Here is a 5,319-nt window from a genome sequence, read left to right on the forward strand (position 1 = left end):
CCTCCGTTCACCATCCATGACCGCAACCATTGACTTCAAATATAAAAGGTTTGAGCTGGGAGGAGGCGGACGTGGAGGGAACATGCAGATTCATCAGAGAGGCCAAGCCCTCCCTCCCCTTGAGGAAGATTGCTGGTTCCCCTTCTGTTGCTGCTGAGGTAACTTCGAGGAGACTGGAATTTCAACTTCCTGTTTAATCATCTCCACTAGCCAGTATTCTGGCCTGCCCTTCCACTCACCGAAGCAAGAGAAAAGATGTGCTAAAGATATCCCAGTACCTCTGGGGTGACAGAGTTGCCACCGGTGACAGCCAAGGTGACAGACATGGTTACATTGCCCTGCTGGGACCCCAAAGGACCTCTCCCTGGCAAAGGGTCATACAGATGCTGCTGGCTATAGGGGTAAGAAGTCTGTTAGGGATTTGGGGAGGAAATAGAACCACATCCTCCCAACACCCGTGAACTGGGTACAGGGATGTGTCTGGGAGGAACGTGGGATTGCCACAGGACCCCAGTGATGCAATGCAGGCCCCTAGTGCATTGACTTTAAGTTATTTGAAAGGGAGCATCCTGGGTGGGCCTGAATTAAATAGGCCATTTCTTTATAAGAGTGTCTGGGGGTCAGAAAGGCAGGCGTACCATGTTGTGGGTGGAGTTATGCTACAAGGGACGGATAGCGGCCTCCAGGAGCTGAGAATAATCAGTTCTAGGAATTCGATTCACTGTCCTAAGAAAATCAAGTTTTATCAGCAACTCAGTCATGTAGAGGGCTTGGAGCTTTGAGAGTGGTAACAGGCTTCTCAGGAACCTTGAGCTCAACCTTGGCTGCCTCCGAGGAGAGGGCTCAGCCGAGGAATGGTCCAACTCCCGCCCCACAGTAAGGTTGAGATAACGAATCTGTGGTTTGCAACAGCAGAAGATGGGCCTGGTGTCTCTTCGGGCCCACAGAATGGGGGACGCGGAGAGAACGCCCCCTTTGAATTGCATTTGCAATAGAAGTTTCCCAAAGAACAGAGCTGATATCAAAATGAAATCGTTCTAGTAACTGAAAATAGAAAGTTCTAGCAATCTGACCAATGATGATAAAATCCTACCACCCTAACCAGAAACGGGAAGGAGCGGTTTTACCTGGTGCTGCCAATGGAGCAGAGTGGAACTTACCCGCTGCACATTTAAACTTCAAAGAGAGGCGCCTCTTAAGTAAACTGATCCCACACGCGCATCGCCTCATTTAACCCACACACTAGCGTGGTCGGTCTAATTACCAACCTTGCTGGTGAGTCTGGAGAGATTCACCATTGTGCAGGCAGTAGGCACTGTGGCCAAGACTGGAAGCCAAGCAGTGTGGTCCCCAAAAGCAAGTCACTGAGAATCACTGAACACAACTGAGCCACTCACCTTCATTGGTCCTAGCTCCTCAACCAGCCCTTCAGGAGGCAGCTGAGGCCTAGGGGGATGCCAAGGGTCCCCGGGCCCTTCTCATGCTCTTGTGCCTCTGGTGGGCGCAGTTGAGCCTTGGCGTAACTAAAATGCCAATGAAGTCATGAACCAGCTGAGTCAGGGAAGGTTGCCAAGGTCTGCCTTTGTTAGTGCTGCTCCCACTGGCTCTCTGTGGCTTTTTTCCTTTTATTCTCCCTGTTGTTCGTTTGCTTGTTTGATTGACTGATTGATTTTTCAGGCCATATGGAGCCTCCCAAGTGCTGGGTTGGCAGGCATGTGCCACCCCACCTGGCAAAGATCTGCACTTCCAAGGCATTGCCAGCTGCCCTGTTCCTCGGCCAGGATAGACTCCATGATCTCCACGTTGTGGTAAGGTCTCTGCAGGGCGCAGAGAGCACAGGACAGGGGTTAAGGAGGCCTGCTCCCTTGCCTTGGGAGAACGCCCCTTCCGCTGGGCAGGGAGGCAAAGCGTGGTGTCTGCAGGGTACTCAGAAGTGCACGACTGTGTGGCACAGGTGTCCTCCGGGAGTCAGCGCTGTCACCAAACAGCAGGATTGGTCCACCCCTGCTAAGCAGGCTCACTCAGCCCTGGAAGAACTTGCTGTATTTCCTCCAGGTGAAGACACCTACTGTTTCTGTCTCATCTGGGGACAAGGCGAGTGGCCTGTCGCTGGGCACCAAGTAGAAGCTGGATGGCCACTTGGCGGCATTGAGCAGCTCATCTGATACACCTGGGCAGGGCCTTCGAAGGCATAAAACGAGCTCTCATTTGTTGCTCACCGTGGGGGCTTAAAAAAGATAACACGGGCCAGCAAAACGGCTCAGCGAGTAGAGTCTGCTGCCAAGACTGACGACTCGAGTTCAAGTCCCAGGACCCACCTGGTGGAAAGATTGTCTCTGAACTATGCACACAGCAACACATAATAAATACACAGATAGGACAATATAGACACATACTGCTGGCCCGTGATATGACTCAGCCTGGAGACCTGAGTTGTATCCCTAAGGCCCATGTAAGCGGGGAAGAAAAGAGCCAGCTCCACAGAGTTGCCCTCTGACCCCGTGCATGTGCTGTGCATTCATGTGAACATACATGCAATGCGAACACAATAATAGGTAACAACAACAACAACAATGATGACGACGATGAAGACGATGATGATGATGATGATGATGATGATGATAATAATAATAATAGTGTTAGAAGGGCTTGCTGCTCTTCCAGAAGACTGGCATTCGGTTCCTAGAACCCATATCAGGTGGCTCACAACTTCCTGTGACTCCAGTGCCAGTGGATTCTTTCTCCTCCACAGTCACTCACAAGCACTCGTGCACATACGCACACAGAAACAGACGCATAAATAAAAAATTAAATTTTTAAAAAAAGTGCCTGGATCATCAGTGTAACTCAGTGGGTAAACGGATTTGTTGCTAAACCTGATGCCCTGGGTTAAACCTCTGCAAGTTGCCCTTTGACCTCCACATGTGTGTCATGGCATATGTGAGCACACACACACACACACACACACACACACACACACACACACACACACACCCCAATCAATCAACCCAATAATTTTTTTTAAAAAAAAGTTTAAAAGTGTCTTAACTGGAACAAATCAAGAAAGACTATTTTTAAAAAAAGTAACCAAGTGGATCTCACTTCCTCCCTACCCTAGACTCTCAGGTCTCTCGCCTCTGACCACAGCCTCTGTCTAGTCTCCAAAAGACATTTGCCCTGAGGACTGCTTGAATAGCTTCATTTAAAAACACGTTCAGCCATAGTCTACATTCTGGGGGGCATTTCACTGTAAAGAAGTGTGATGTTTTCCTTGGCAAAGCTAAAAGAGCAGAATTTTTTTTTCCAAATCCTTGTTAAATATTTATTCTATGTCTGGTAATAGTTAGATCCTCTATGAGTGACTGACAAATTCAGAACAACAGTGCGTTAAACAGGATAGATCATCTGCTCTCAAAGATAGAGCCTGGAGGTCAGCGATCCATGGCCGAAATGGTAGCTTGGCCAAGAAGCCCCATAGGGAGCAGATTCAGTCAACCCTGGCCCTCCCAAGCCACTTGGCCCAAGATGGAGGAGAGAGATTCCAGGCTTCCGAAGTGAGGAGACGAAGAAGAACCTGTCCCCTCAGCAAGGTTCTACAAACTACTACCTGATACGTCTGTCTACACCTCACGGGCTGGAACCGAGTAAATCGGGTGGTGACATCGAGTTGCAGGGGAGGCCAAGACTGTGACTGCTGTCCTAAGAATCTCTGTTTGTCCATCTGTTTATTCTATTAATATTACTGAGCTGTTGAAGCATAACTGTAGAATCCTCTCGACTCCATTGCCTGGCTCTGTTTGGAGACACGTTCCTTCAGTGGAGTCGAATTGAAAGGTGGAGGGGAAATAGGACAGTCTTATGCAGAAATGTCAGAGGACCTGGACCTCTTTAGAAGTTCACAAAGGCCCAGATGAGACGAGACCCAGAGAATGATCATCTTCCCATCCGAGTCTTCCATCACGGTTAGAAGGTCTTCATCTGGGATTCAGTCTCTCTATCTGCACATGGAGACTTAAAACTGAGCCTGGAAATCAATCTCTGGTCTCCTCAGAAGTCTATGGTTCTATATGGATACAGCCAAGTGACCAACCATCCCCATGAGAACTCAGAGGCAAAGATGAGTCAGAGATCTGAGGCCACTTGTATCTGGACTCCCCTCTGTCGATCCTGGTAGCCCCCTGGTCCTCCACACCCCCAAGTGTTATGCTTCTGAACTAGTGATCTAGATGTCAGTGACTACTGCTACCCACATGTGATGGTTAACATAAATGTCTTGACAGGATCTAGAATCACCTGGGAGAGAAACCTCTGTGAAAGAGTTTCTAGATTGAGTTAGTGGAGGTGGAAAGGTCCACTCTGAATGTGGGTGGCACAGTCCCGTGGGCTGCAGTCCTGGGCTGAATGAAAAAGAGACAACAAGCCAAGCACCAGCTTTTGCTTCTCTCTAGTTCCTGACCACAAGTGCGATGTGACTCACTGCTCGCACTCCTGCCACTTTGACCACCAGACTGCACTCCCAAACTGAGAGCCAAAGAACCTTCCTCCTTTAGGTTGTTTCTGTCAGGCATTTGGCTGCAGCAAGAAGCCAAAAACTAATATACCCCCCAGAATGAAACTGCAGAAGTCTGGTCACAGTGAGGCATGTGCCATTGGAAATAATTCCTCAGGTAAAAAGGTACAAAGCTTCTAGGAACTGCCTCTCAGTTCTAAGGGGAACTATTTAAAATAATTTAAGGGTTTTATTAAATAATTAAGAGGCATTATTTTAAAAATAATTTTGGTTTTAGGGGTCCAAGCTTGGACTTTAGAGACAGGTGTATCAGTTACTTTTCTATTGTTTTGCTAAAAGACCATGACTGAAAGAAAGAAAGAAAGAAAGAAAGAAAGAAAGAAAGAAAGAAAGAAAGAAAGGGGAGAGGAAGGAAGGAAGGAAGGAAGGAAGGAAGGAAGGAAGGAAGGAGGGAAGACCTTATTGAAGAGTTTGTTGGGGTTTATGGTTCCAGCAGGATAAGAGCCCATTATGTCAGGGAAATATGGTAGCAGATATGGCAGAAGGACCAGCTAAGAATTCACATCCCAAACAGCAAGCAGGAAGCAAAGAGAGCAAGTGAGAACTGGGGTGAGGTTTGAAAGCCTCCTACAGCCAGGCAACAGTTGCTAAGCCTCCTCAGACAGCGCCACCAAATGGGGGATCTAGCATACAAAGGCCAGAGCCTACACTTCCATTCAAACCACCACAGCAGGGAATTCTGTTCTGCAAAGGTGTCTGTCTGACTTGTGAGGCTCTTGAGGAACAATGGTATGAAGAAGAGAGTGAGA

The sequence above is a fragment of the Rattus rattus genome, chromosome 1 (genome assembly GCF_011064425.1).
Source record: "Rattus rattus isolate New Zealand chromosome 1, Rrattus_CSIRO_v1, whole genome shotgun sequence".
Lineage (NCBI taxonomy): Eukaryota > Metazoa > Chordata > Mammalia > Rodentia > Muridae > Rattus > Rattus rattus.